Here is a 14,733-nt window from a genome sequence, read left to right as displayed (position 1 = left end):
CCTAACATGAGCCATCACTGGACAACTAGGATCAAGCAAAAGAAGCCGCAATATGTGTCAGAGGCCATCTAGGTTGACAGAGGACCTTCTTGCAGCTGAGACATCCAATCACAGGAAGCAGAAGGGGTGGGCGCTGTCTGGGACAGGGCAGAGTGAGGCTTGCTGAGAACTCTGTCTAGCAAGGCTGGACGAGCTGCTCTGCAGGATTTTCCAGCCCTGTGATTTCATGGTGTGGCTAGGAGATCACCTCTGTGTTTACGGGTGGTGAGGATGCCTACTACCCAGGGACAGCCGTGGGAGAAGGCCCAGAAAAAGCTAGTTCCTTCGGTCAGACTGCTGGAGGCCTAGAGACAGGGCAGGCTTTGACTATGATCTGGGATATTGCCACCCAAGAGGAGGGGAAGGCGTAAGCGAGGAGAGAGAGTTAGCTTTGTCTTCCAGGTTGGAGGTCTCAAGGCTCAGGAAGACTTCAAGTGGCCATGGGTCTGTCCTCCCCACTCAGGGCGTGACTCGATTGTCTCAATGCATAGTTGTGGAAAGCATAGGTAAGGAACTTGGGACGTTATTGTGGAGCAATTTTCCAAGTTCCTCGACACCAGAGTAGCCTGTGGGCTTGTGAATGTGGGGTGTTGATGTTTTCAAAGACTCCTGGATCTCAGACATGGGAAGGACTCTCAGAGGCTGGCATGCCCTTCCAAACTGTCACCCAGCCTCTGTCAGTATAGCTCCATGTTTGATTAAAGAAGATGATGAATGGCCATCATCTGCCACTGGCGGGAAGATAAATGTTGTCCTTCCTCCTATCTTGCCTGTGAATGACAGAAAGAGCTCCACCTTGCCAGGCAGCCCACTCCATCTTTGGGTGGCCTTGTGCGGCAGTCAGCTGCAGTGAGACCTCTGTAGGCTATAGTTTTTATTTCCTCTTCTCCACCTGGGGACACGGGATGTCATCTGCCGTCACTGCTTACAACACGTATCAACAACTCTGAGTGCTCAGTGAGTTTGGTACTTTACAAACTGAGCAAGACCGCTAGATTTATGAAAAGGCCAAAGGTCACTGAGCTGTGGATGGGAGACCCCCAAGGGTGGTTACACACTGGTCTCCTGTCCCAGCTGTGGATGGGAGACCCCCAGGGGTGGTTACACACTAGTCTTGTGTTCCAGCTGTGGATGGGAGACCCCCAAGGGTGGTTACACACTGGTCTCCTGTCCCAGCTGTGGATGGGAGACCCCCAGGGGTGGTTACACACTAGTCTTGTGTTCCAGCTGTGGATGGGAGACCCCCAGGGGTGGTTACACACTAGTCTTGTGTTCCAGCTGTGCTAAAGCAAGGCACAGGCACCAACCTACTAACCTAGTTCTGTTATGGGCAGCTAGAGATAGAATCCCCTTAAAGTAGACGTACTCACAGGGATATCGGACAGCTCTGCTTCTCTGAACTTTCTAGTTCTTCATGGACAAAGATAAAGCTATATAGCTTGACCTCAGACACATCCAGAGAAGTTCCCTAGAGCTGTCCATTCATGTAGTCTAAGGGATCGGACCAAAGAGACATGTTTTGAGAAGGCCAGTGGACACAGAGAGACTTTCTGGCCACCCAGGGCTGCAGAAGGGACACGAGAGCTTCTGGTCAGAGGCAGAGTCTGAGACAGGGATTCAGGACTTGTGGCTCACGGAGGAAGACTGCTTCAAGTTAGATCTAAAAGAGAGAGGGACAGAGACGGGGAGGGACAGCAGGCAGATGTTTTCAGATATGGGCTATTGGATAAAACACAGGATGTCCAGATGAATTTGTATTGTAAATAGACAACAATTTAAATACTGTAATTGTGATCCAGGCATTGCTCAGGACATACCTCTACTAAAAATGCTCACTGTTTGTCTGGAATGTAAATTTTACTGAGGATTTAGTAGCTTTAACTCCTGAATTCTGTGACCCGTCCCAGGTTGGTCAACTGGTTCATTTTGCCAAAACTGAACGTGATCTGGGGATGTGGGACATTTAGTGGTAAAATGGAAATTTAAGCTGACATTGTGTTGTATCTGGGGCAAGTCAGCTTTGTCTAGGGCTTGTGGAAGCATGGAGGTGGGATTGACATTATAGAGACTAAAACTCCACAATGAGTGTCCCTTTCTGAGGAGAGGAGCCTGTGACACAGCCCATGATCCTGGCAGTAGCTGGGGTTTGGGGCAGGAAGAGGGATACTGGCCTCCTGAGAGTGTTCTCTGGAGGAAGTGGGCAGCTGTGAGTCACTAGAAGGAAAGAGGGGATACTGCCACTGGGGATGGGTGCACGGGTCACTATCAGAGAGCTCCCCCAGCATCTGCAACACTCTTATGTCCATTCAGCCCAGAGGTCCGCTCCACCCGCAGAAATGGAAGCCAAGCCTTGTACCGCCAGCCCAACGGGCAGCCCTGAGTCAGCTGTTGCACGGTATCCGTGGCACAAGCCAGCCTGGTGTGGCTATGTGTCTACAGGGTCGCAAAGAGCCGAGAGCGCAGCAGACTGCTCTCACTTAGGAGGGAGACCTAGACTTGATTAAACACAGGGGGTAGTATCTGAACCTGACCTCAAATAGAGATGAACTGGGAGTGGGGGGCTGATTTGAGGAGTGGAAAATGTGTGCCTAAAGCATGGAGCTCAAGCCCTCCAAGAAGAAGTTCCATGGACTTTAGTTCCTCTCCATCAAACTGGCCCCGTGGCGGGTGAGCACAGACCTTGCCTAACGGTAGACTCAACTCCAGGGTGGGTTTTGTCTGTACTGACGAAGCACTTAGTCCCTGCAAAGTGCTGATGATTTACTTTCTGATGGAAGCCAATGCTTTGGAAAACTGCTGGCGGCCCCGCTGACCTGGGGATGCCCGGGCACCTGGGGAACGTCCCAGCTCCGGGGTGGCGGGGTGGGGGGGGGGGAGTCCTGTCACTGGGTCCTGGCCACGATCCATGGGAAGACAAGCTTCCTTCTCACCTTCCCAGCATATCCTGAAACCAGAAGCCCCGTGACACCAGCTCTCCTTTCAGGGCTCTGGGCTTTCTGCTCTGACTGAGGCGGGACACCCACACTGCCGAGAAGCCTGAGAAGCCACTGGGACAAAGGTAGAGGGGGGTCAGCTGGGGAGAGTATGCGACTTATCCCAAATCAGTGTCCCCGTTTCTCGGGTGAATACAGCTCATCGCTGCTAAGGGTGTCAGGGCCAGGGTGCCTCTATTTTAACCACTTCGTTGCTGTATAACTTTTGACAGGTCCCTCGGTTTCTGGAGCCCCCATTCATTATCCGCACTAATGACAGAAACATCGGCATGAATGACTTACTGCCTTGTTGCCTTTGCCAGCCTATAACGTACCCTTGGGGACATGGCTCAGTGAGTAAGGTGCTCGCTGGGCAAGCATGAGGACCCAAGTGTCTGTCCCCAGCATCCACATAGAAAGCAGGGCTTGGTGGCAGACATCTATAACCCCAGTGCTGAGGGGCCACAGAGACTTGTGGATGCCCTCAAGGGGGCTTGGCCAGCCAGTCAGGCAGAAAGTATGATCCCCAGATCCAATAAGAGCGGCTGCCTCAGACAATAGGGGGAGAGCCGTTGAGGGGGGCGCCTGATGTCAACTTCTGGTCTTCACATGTACACATGTGGGTGAGTACACCCAAGCATCCCTACACACACTCACATGAATTTTCATTTCAATATCGCTGCAAGTCGGGAAGGGGGCAGGTGGGTAGGCAAGCAGTGTTAGTATCTTTATATTATTTTCCTGTTTGAGAATGTCACACATGCATATAATGCCTTTTGATCAAATCCACTCCCCCTGCATCCCCTTCAACTTCCCCCTTATCTCCTTGCATCTCCAGAAGAAATGGGATGAAATATAAGCAGTGTGGCTTGTCCCAGTGGTACGGCTGCTGGGCTCTGAACTCTGGGACACTAGCAGATAATATCTCTTATCAGTGTCTCCAGGAAATGTCTGAGCCTCAGCAATTTTCAAGTCTTGATTTTGGGCACTCTGGGGGCATTTGGTTTCCACATGTTTTTTGGCACCTATGGAACCCAGTTGGAGGGAGAGGTGGGGACAGGAAGCGCTAACATCGGCTCTGAATTCTGTCTCCACAACCTAGGTTACTCATCTCCATGCGCTTTGCTCTTAGAAATGTAATCTGCACATTTTATGTTGAAGCCACAGACCAGATGGATTATTGGGGAGCAAGACTCGGCCACAAGGGTTTTCTCTTCTCTGGGACCCTAGGGTCTGTCAGGCTTCCTACATGCCTTTGGATTCATCTTACATCGTCACTGCTCACCATTTGGGGAAGCTGACCCAAAAGTGTTGCCAGAGTACTGGGGTGGAAAAAGTGGCTCCGGACTGGGGACAGGGACAGGGGAGCACAGAAAACCCAGCTCTCACTGGGATGGGGTGGCAGCTGTGTGACCTGGGGCCAGCATGCAGTTTGTACCCAGAGATTTCAGTCTCCGCATAGCCAGCTAAATGGACGAGGAAGAGTCACCGGGCCTCTGTGTGGGCTCAGTGTGTGCTCCTGAAACCTAGGTGTGGGCAGGATCACTCCACAGCACCACTGAAGGAGTTCTGGTGTCCGCAGTGCCCTTCAGGGCTCGGCCACTGAAAGCGACCCAAGGTGATCCCCCTTCTGGCAAGTGACTTATATGGCTAGAAAGCATGAAATTCTGCTTCATCAAACCAAACAGAAGAACTCTGTTGTCTTAGGGAGAGCTGAGCAAGGGAGCTTTTAAAAGGGGGCTGGTTCTGTGAAAGATACCTGACTATTTCCTTCTGACCTTGTTAACTATCTCTTCCGTTCACACACGTGCACACACACACACACACAAATACAGAGAGAGACAGACACATACACATACAGAGGCAGACACACATACACACACACACACACACACACACAGAGAGAGAGAGAGAGAGAGAGAGAGAGAGAGAGAGAGAGAGAGAGAGAGAGAGAGAGAGAGGAGAACAGGAGTGACATAATGCAAAAAGCTAGTCAGTGACAGCTTGGTGGATCCATGCAGGTTTAGCCTGGAGACAGCAGGCCACCATGGAGCTTCCAGAGGCTGTAGCCTGTGCCCAGGCCCCAGCAGGCACTGACATAGACTCCAGACCAATGGACCAAGATCTTGGCCACACCGGCCTCATTTTCCATGAAGACCACGACCTGAAGGACTGTGGCAACACAGCCTGCCAAAGACTTCAGTGTGATTTCCTCTGGGGAAAAGGAAGGAAGGAAACTGGGGAACGGAAGAAAAGAGAGAAGGCAAGGAAAGCACTGGGGAGAAGAAGGGAAGGAGAGAGAAGGAGAGAGACCCGGCGCAAGTGTGAAATCGGAATGGCAGACTGGGGCTGGTGAGACGCATGTGAGCAGAGTCTGACGTGGGCAACCCCTACAAATAGACCTTCTGTTAAAAATAGCCTTTGTCTAAATGTGGAAAGGGTGTAAATATAGTAGCGGTTTCGGCTTACTACGGAGCCGCCCCAGCTCCAAGTAACAGAGGCTTATTATAGGATGTGTGCGTCAGCAGGGAGGGGAGGGCCAGGGCAGGGAAGGGAGGGCCGGGAGTGAGGGGGCAGCGGGACTGGCTGGGGTACAGTACCTGCGCCAGGCCCGGGTTAGCCAGCCAGCACTATGGCTCTGGGGCAGGGACTTCTGAAATGCTTGCTCAGAGGTCCATGGGGGCAGGAAACCAACCCGAGTGGGGAAGGCAGGCAGGCAGCAAGGGATGGCTGGGCCGAAAGAAAGACTCTGGTCGGGATTGTCTTGGGCATCCACCCTGCTTTCTCTTTCTTGTCTGAGTCACTAGGCTGTGTCTACCAGACAGGAGGCTAAGGCTCAGGAACACGGAAAGTAGCACGTTTTCCCAGGAACACCCCCCCCCCCCCCCAACACACACAGCACCAACCTCTAGACAGCAGCCTGTAGACAAGCCGGATTCTTCTGCCTTGAGTGCAGGAGAACAAGAGGCCTAAGGCCCATGAAAAACACTACTCCCACCCCCCGAACTTGATTCAAGTCTTGTTGAAAAGTCTGAGGGTTCAGCTGAGCCTGGGACAAGCCTGCATCTCAGCACTTGGGAAGTAGAGGCAGGGGGATTGGAGCCCAGGCTCTACCTCAGCTGTGTACTGAGTTTGTGGCCAACCTGGGCTACATGAGAGATCCTGTCTCCAACAAAGCAAGACAGTGCCATCCAGAGTGTGGTGGGTAAGGGAGCTTGCTGTGCAAGCTTGGTGATCTAAGTTTGATTCCCAGAACCCATGTTAATGTGGAAGGAGAGAACCATTGCATGTGTTTTCCTATACATAACACACACACACACACACACACACACACACACACACACATGCTCACGACACACACATGCTCACACACACGCTCACGCACACGCTCATGCACACACACCACATACATGCACGTGCACACACACCACACACGCGCACGCACACACACACACACACACACACACTTAAAAAATTAAAGCAGAAGCACAAAGCCTGAGGTCCAGTGTTGCAGTCTTCAGCCTCCACCCAGCATGGTGCAGAGCTCCTGACTTGGACTGCTAGAGCTTCTGAGCTTGGACCAGCACAGTGGCTCAGTGGGCAAAGGAGCTTGTCGCCAAACCCTGACAACTTGAGTCCAGTCTCAGGGATCTAAGTGGGAGAAAAAGAAGTAACTTGTGAAAGTTGCCCTCTGAACTTTACATACACCATAGTATGCATGTTTACACACACACACACACACACACACACACACGCAAATAATTGTAAAAAAGATTAAATTATTCAGTGAGGCTCCTTGTTCTCTCCTTTCTTGACATACAGTCAAGGGGCATTGATGGTATGGGAGCCAGGACCTGCTTCTGGTTGCTATCTCCTACCTGACCTCTGAGAATCCATTATCAGCAGGATCTCTCATCCTTTATCTAATGGCACCTCTTTGCAGTCCCTAGCATGTGGTCATGCATAAATCACACAGGTACACACATAGCCCAATACATATAACAACATACACACAAACATTTTCCATTCCAGCCACCTCCTCCAGTCCTGGATTCTCCCCCACCTTGACCTTGCTCCTACTGGGTTCCTCCACGTGCCTTGGCCTTGCCCCTGGGATCTTAGGTGAAACCTGACTCTTTCAGGTGACTTTTGGCTTTTCCTAGACACAACTGGAACTTCACTTGGGTGCTGCCCCCACAAACCAGCCTGGTAAAAAGCACAGCGATTTAGCTCTGGGCTGGAACGGAAGACTGGTTCCTTCAATACGTCCCATCTTCCCCCCTGACCCAGTCTACTACAGTAGAGCTTTGGAGATTAGCCAGGTGGCAGATCTGGACACTCCACCTGCCACACAGGTCCCCGAGGATGTCCTAGAAAACACTTGCCACCTTAACAGCTCGAGATCTCCAGACACTTCTGATTAACAGGTCTCTGGTGAGCACATAATGGTTTTCTTCCCCCAAATTCTTAAAAAGAAGAGAAAGGCCTGAATGGCAGTCAGCACTGGCAGAAGCTGGCCTCTTCATTGTGAAGTGAGGAAGGAGACTGAAAAAGGAAATGGGAAGAAAGCAGATACGCCGATAGCCATGCTGGAGCGCATCCAGGTAAGTCTACCTGTCCTGGCCCCAAGTGTCCCTGTCCTAAGCTTGGCTGGTCCTTGGCTCACCACATTCAGCACAGCAAATGGAAGGCCCCCAAAGCAGGCTATGGGTCAGATGGTATCTTCTGTCCAGAGAAGCAGATCATGATGGCGAGAAGGAGTTTTGGTGCCCAGAGCCCAGCTCTCACCTCCGTTCTGCTCCCCGTTCATGGAGTAAACTTGAGTGAGTCTCACCTCTTGGAAACTGGGCACTTCTGATCACTCTGATGAGGGCCCAAATCAAACGTGGTCACTTACAGTGATTTTAGGTAGTGGGCCTATCGTGACAAATGCAGACTGAAAGACTCTAAGACTATTCCTTCAGACTGGTTCTTTAGGTTTCCAGGAAGCAAGCAAGGAAAAATGATTTACAAGGCTCAAATCTTGAGGGGAGATTAAAACACACACACACACACACACACACACACACACACACACACACACACACGCACGCACGCACGCACGCAGAGAGACCCATAAATACTAATCAACCAACTAACCAACCAAACAACCCAAAACTAACAACAACAACAAAATAAATTCCACCCCACAACCAGGACACAGCAATTTCTATGAAGTAAAAAAAATGTCTTAGGAATGTGGATTCAGGGAAAGGCCAGATTGTCATTAGTTTGTACTAGGCGAGTCAGAGTGACTGAAATTTGTGCCACTGCATGCTATGTAGAAATGCCTTCATCTAGGATCCACCGCTCTTTCCTAGATGCCAATACCATGAGATATTTATGTAGAAGGTGGAGACTTCCGAGGACCATGCCCTTGGCCTGTGACTAATCTACGATGAACTTACACTTTTCCACGTATGTTCCCATCCCCATTTCAGTCTTATGTGTACATGTATGTGGTTTTGTGCAGTGAATGGTCATATGATAAGGTAGGGTTCAGGTTTTAGAGTAAAATACTCAAAGCCCGTGTCATCTGAGTGGCATGCTGGGGAAAAGAAAGTGAACAGCCAGAAGGATGATGCCTCCTTAGTCCCTACCCAACCCGCCTACCTATCTACCTCAAAGACAGCCATGGGCATCAGGATGCTCTGTGTGAAATGCTTGACCTAGTGGCAATGCTATCCCTCTATAATATCACAACATGCATGCACACAAGTAGAAATGCTGTCCTCTTCTACAGATATGACACAGGCAGATAAATATGCTCGCACCAACATCCAAATGCAGACCACACTCACACATGCATCTTTGCTTTATAATCTCATTGAGCTGGGGGAAATCTTGTTTTGCTGAGTTGGAGTTTTGAGGTCTTGCTGATTCTGAGTTCTATAATGTCCCTGGTCATGGAATTGTGGGTATGAGTTACTTACTGGCTTCTGAAGTGGCAACATAGGCTTATGGTCACATCCCTGAAGTGGCCATCCATGGAGATGTCAGGATGAAGTAGCCCAAGTGGCCAGGAGAAGATGCCTTAGAGATAGGCATCAGTTGACTGACAGCTGCCTAGGCTTGCACCTACAGTTGTGTTAAGGTCATATTTCTATTGGCTGCTCCCAGCTAATTAGTGACTGAGTGTGGCAGGGATACAAAGGCAAATTTATCTTTAAGAGACAGAGAATGTGTCTAATAGGCCATGATGGTCCAGCAACACTGACAGCCTCGCTGAAGCTTTCTAGCTGGCTGACCATCTAGGGTTGACCAAGCTTCCCTTCCTTCCTGTCCCAGTCATCTTTGTGTCAAGCCTCCATGTGTCTCTTGTCCTTTCCTGACCCCTCTCAGGTCTCTCTTCTCTTTGGGACAGGGCTTTCCCAGTGGGACACCTTGGAATGTTTAATACTGTGTTTCTATCTGTTTTAATGCCACAAGGCAACTTAAGTTCCAGCCCCCAGAAGGACACTGGATGATGCCTCCCGAGCACACAGGAGAAAGGGACAAAGAAGGGGAGCCCTGGTGTGCCCTGACCATGTGTGTTCTACTGTTGGAACCTTTTCAACCACAGGGTCAGCGGGTCCAGGACGTTTTGAAAAGGTGGGGGTGCAGGCTTGACAAGCTCTGTGAATAACCCGAGGTCATGGGATTTGAAAGACGTAGACCCTGGTTAAGAACGCAGACTTGCTGATACCCCAATCATCATACTCTGTGTGTCTGTCTCGTCTGTCCCCCTCTCTCTGTCTCTTCTGTGTGTGTGTGTGTGTGTGTGTGTGTCTGTCTGTCTTTCTCTCTCTCTCTCTCTCTCTCCCTGTCTGCTTGTGCTATCTACCGAACATCTTCTCAGTACCACCCACATGTATCTTTTGTCCATAGGTTCCCTAGGACAAGATGGCGCCCCTCATCAGTCTGCTTCACAGACAAGAAGCTGATACTAGAGCTAAGGCAGCTGCCGAAGGTCTGGGCAGGACCCAACTCAGAGCCACGCTGCTTAGTCTTGTTGTGTTATCTGAGCCTTTGCAAAAAAAAATATCCAAGTTGCTTGCTGCGGTGGTCCATAATTCACAATTCTGTTCACTTCTGGGAACATAAGCCCCAGAGCAGTGAAAGGCCTGACTATGCCCAGCATCCAGGGGCTGGAGCCCAGTGAGGCTGGGGAGAAGCCACGCTCACCCGTACTGGAAACCTAACACCAGTCTCCTTCCCTCTCGCTTGAAAGTGCTCTAGAGTTTCTGTGTTCACAATGCATCTCTTTGGAAGGCTGCCCTCCAAGGGTTGCCATGGTGACTATTTTGGTACTGCATGCTAGAAAAAGCTGAGGCACCTGCTGGTCACACCACCAAAACTTGTCTCTGAAAAATCAGCAGATGGCATTTGTCAGAAATCCCTATTTCTTGATTAATTTGGGAAAAGGGAGAGTGCGTGTGGCGGTGCCAATATCCTTGAACCTGAATGGACGGTCCATGTTGGTGTTGGGGGGAGATGGGCTGCAGCTGTGCTGAGACCCCCTTCCGCTGACATGCTGGGTCACTTAGGTTGACTTGGACTCTAGTAAAGGAGAAGAAGAGGAAGAACATGATTTTGCTTTCACATCAAAGGGGTTGGAATTTCAGGTTCTGTTCTGGAACGGCTACTTCTAGTAAATCCAATTGTAGCCTGAGCTAACCTGGAACTCACTATGTAGCCCAGACTGGCCTCAAACTCATGCAAACACTCTTGCTTGAGCCTCCCAAGTGCTGGGATCAAAGGCGTGGCCACCAGGTCTGATTCCCGTGAGTTCTTAAGTAGGCCTCAAATAAAAAATGGGTTTTATTTAAATCTCACTTCTGTCACCAACTAATTGTGTGACTAGCAATTTCCCCATCTCACCTGAACCTCAGTTTCCTCATGTGTAAAGCAGGGATGGTACTCTTTAATCTCACAAGAATTCACTAGGATTACTTAGAACTTTGTAGCTGGGCTTATGAAAACAGGCAGTTTTGCTGTCAGCCTAAGCAGTGATATTATGATCGGCACTCCTGGGTGCCCACTGTGCAGGGTACCTCTGTGATAACCGCCATCTTTCCAGGAACTTACCCACCTCTCACATGTGGCTCTCACATGTGACTCTCACATGTGGCTCTCAAGCACCTTGTCACGGTTCCAGTTCCTGTGCGTTCCCAGCCTTTCCTAGGACACTCTGACTCTGGTGTGGGCTGGCTCCTGAGGCAAGCATCCAGAACCACCAGTGGGATAGGCACCGCGAGGCTTCTGCAGATTCATGTGTTTCCACTCCCAACAATAGGTTCTCTATGGAGAATGAGGCTCACACTCCTCCAACAATTCGTCCCTATCATGAACACGGTAGATCAAGGCCGGCAGAGCACGGGCCACTGTTCTCCCCTCTCTGACTGTGTCAGGCATCGATGAGCAATTTCAGCACCCTTCTTACTGGGCTGGCGGGCTTACGTGCCTTCTAGAAGACAATGTGCAAGGCAGCTGGTAAACAGGAAAAAGAATCAAGGAATGGAACTTAACTGCTAATTCCACTGGCAGTGTTGCCTTTAACTAGTCGCGTGAGCTTGAGTGAATCCTGTCTCTCTCCGAGGTTCAGTGTCCGTACTTGAAATGTGCCGAGTTACTTCCTTCCATTATTTTTTTAAATAATAAAATGCAAGATAGTAAGATAAAGGAGAAACTGGCACACTGGAATTGGACAAAACAGTCAGAAGGAAAAGAGTCCAAGAGACAGCACAAGAGACAAGGACCCACGTGTCTGCACACCCAGGAGCCCCACAGAACCGTCAAACCGAGAGCTGTGATACACACCCCGAGGACCTGTGCAGACCTGTGCCTGCTGCTTCCGTCTCTGTGAGTTCCTGAGAGCTTTGTTCATGCTGATTTAGAGGGTCCGGTTTCCTTGGTGTCCCCCTTCCCTTTTTGCCTCCTCTTCTGCAGGGTTTCCTGAGCCCTGAGGAGAGGAGTTAATGGAGACATCCCATTCAGGGCTGAGTGTTCCAAGGTCTCTCAATCTGTATGCTGTCTGGCTGTGGTCTCTGCATTTGTTCCCATCTGCTGCAGAAGGAGGCTTCTCTGATGATGGCTGAGCAAGGAACCAGTCTGCTTCCCTGGCCAGAGTCTACTTCCGCCTAGCTTTAATTCTCTGCCATCTTACCAGCCAGCCCACCACCCCCACCACAGACACATTCTCTCCCATCAGGTGGGCTCCCAACACCGAATGCAAGCTCTGATCTGTTCCCTTCCTGGGACTTGTCCAAATGATCAGATTTTATCAAACATCCTGGGATGGCCAAGGGCCAAGTTAAACATTCTCAGATGGTTGGAATTACCAAACTGTAGCATTTTTGTACAGAAAGTCACCTCATAGCACATTGAGCTGAAGCTCCCATAAGAAAGATGGTAAAACCAGGCCAAGAGAGGTTCATGGCCTTCCTTGAGGCCACACAGCAAGCAGTGAGTTGATCTGGTTTCTCTCTGGGCACCCAGCAGGTCTGAGGTCTGATGCTGCTGAGCTTGAGAAGGGCCACGGCTCTTCTCAGAGCCAGAGAAGATGCTGAGCATGATCCCGCTCCCAGAGCCCCACAGCTGGGGGTCTGCAGTGGGCATCACTGCATGTTGCATGGGAGAGCAGTCAAGGAAGGCTCATGGGGGTTAAACCCTGACACCAGTCTCTGCACAGGACCTGAAGGTGATCCTGGATCCTCTTGGGGCTTCATTCTCACCTGTTAGAAGAGGTGACTTATGTGGATATTGGCTCTCAGTGAACCTCAAGCTTGACTAAGCAACTGGAAGCACCCAGCAGCAGCTGCCATCACTGCCCTGGAGGTTGCGTTTCACCGGTCTGCGTCATCACCAGCATCTGTATGCATGTAAAAAGGTTCACACATGACTTGAATCCATAGCCAGGACCGGCGAGTTGATGTGGTGTGATGGTCAATCTTGATTGTCAGCTCAGTGTGATCTGGAGTCATCTATGGGACAGATCTCTGGGCGTGTCTTTTCAGAATTTTCCAAATGAAGTTGATGGAGGTAGGGAATGCACCCTAAATGTGATTGATTGGTATCCTTCCGTGGGCGGAAGCCCAGGCTGCGTGAAAAGGAGAAATGTTGATGAGCGTCAGCCTGCATCTCTCAGCTTCCTGACTATGAACACTATGTGAAGATCTGCCTTAGGCTCCTGTTGCCACGCCTTCCCTGTCTGGATGGACGGCGTTCCCCCAGCTATAAGCCAAAGCAAACCTCCCTCCCTCCTATTGCTTGCTTGTCAGGCAGGGTTGCAACAGTAAGGAAAGCAGCTAACACAAAGGCCTTCCCTTGGAATGTGTATCATGTCCTCATCCCGGAACCTGTGACTAGTCCTCTATTTGGAAAGAGCTTCTCACAGGTGTTTTGCTAAGTATTTTAGAAGGAAGAAAGCACTCTGCATTGTTTGATGGCCTCTTCATTCAGAGACGTGCGTGCGTGCGTGTATGTGTGTGTGTGTGTGTGTGTGTGTGTGAGCTGACAGTAGGAGGCAGCGTGATAGTGTAAGCAGACTTGGAGAGACGTGTCCACATGCTTGAGAACATCCTCACACACGCAAGGAGCTGAAAGGAGCAAGGGGATGGACTGGCTTCTGCAGCCCCAAGAGGTGGCACAGCACAGAACTGCTGACGTCATGCTTTGGGACATCCGCCTTCTAGAAGTGGGAGAAGACAGATTTGTGTTGTTCCTGGCCCTTTGGTCACCTGATCTGAGTTTTTCAACAGCCAAATGCAGCTATGGATGAGTTTAATTTAGACGTGGGTGAGGAATCTCTAGACCTCTCTGCATTCCCAGGTCGAGTGGAGGTCTGCCGCTTGGTGGCTGGAGCTCAGTGTGACTGTCCTGGGCATGAATATATTGACTTCAGGGGAGGGGTCTTAGAAGGCCTTTATTCTTAGCTGGCTACTTTAAACAGCTATTTAATTTCTGTTTTTTTTTACCACAACACTAAATTTTATTTTGGTATACAAAAAAACAGTTCCTGCAAAATACGCTTCAATGTCAAAAATGTTAATAGTGGTTTTTGTTATTTTTAGAAGTTGTACTTAAAGAGGTTCATCTTGATTTCATTTGGATGAGTAGCCTAATTAATTTTCTCAATGAGTTTACATTATAGAATATTTCGGAAAAGGTAAAGACATAGGCCGATAGAGATTTTAAATGACATAAGTTAGCCTTTCACCTTCTCTTTCGAATGACATTCAAGTGAACTCTTCAAACAATTTGCTGAAAAATTCTGCAAGAACACAGTATCTAATATCGTGCTTGGCTATTCATTGGTAATATAGTAAATACTGAATGAAGTTAATTGTTTTTGGCTTCTCTGAGAAATACTATAATAGAGCAAAATAATGCCAATCGTGTATTTTTCTTTTCCTAAAGTAATATGTATCTCCCCCCCCCCCAAACAAGTACTCTAAATCCAGGTTTGTACCTATAGTCTCCAAGACAGGCAGGGCTGGGGAGACAGAAAAATCCCAAGCAAGAGGGTGGCTGGCCACCTCTGAGAGGCTCCTCGACAGCCCTGAAGATTCTAAGAACCATTTGATGTTCTTTCCTCGATTGTATTTCTGCTGAAGCAGTCTAAGATAGAGTCCATTATTTCTATCAAGAATCCTAACGCGTGCACCACTTCTCGAAAGGAAGCATATACTAGCCATAAATGCCG

The 14,733-nt window shown here is 49.7% G+C and overlaps 1 long non-coding RNA gene across 1 annotated transcript; it reads left to right on the top strand.

Moving 5' to 3' along the window:
• The first annotated feature begins 6,461 nt into the window (after window positions 1-6,461).
• Window positions 6,462-14,423, top strand: LOC110342581. Its single transcript, XR_002384697.2, has 3 exons — window positions 6,462-7,615; window positions 8,372-8,468; window positions 9,918-14,423. It is a non-coding gene; the product is annotated as an uncharacterized LOC110342581 (long non-coding RNA).
• Window positions 14,424-14,733: the final 310 nt, after the last annotated feature.

The sequence above is a fragment of the Mesocricetus auratus genome, unplaced genomic scaffold (assembly GCF_017639785.1).
Source record: "Mesocricetus auratus isolate SY011 unplaced genomic scaffold, BCM_Maur_2.0 Super-Scaffold_6730, whole genome shotgun sequence".
NCBI lineage: Eukaryota > Metazoa > Chordata > Mammalia > Rodentia > Cricetidae > Mesocricetus > Mesocricetus auratus.
This window is presented reverse-complemented; position numbering and strand designations above follow the sequence as displayed.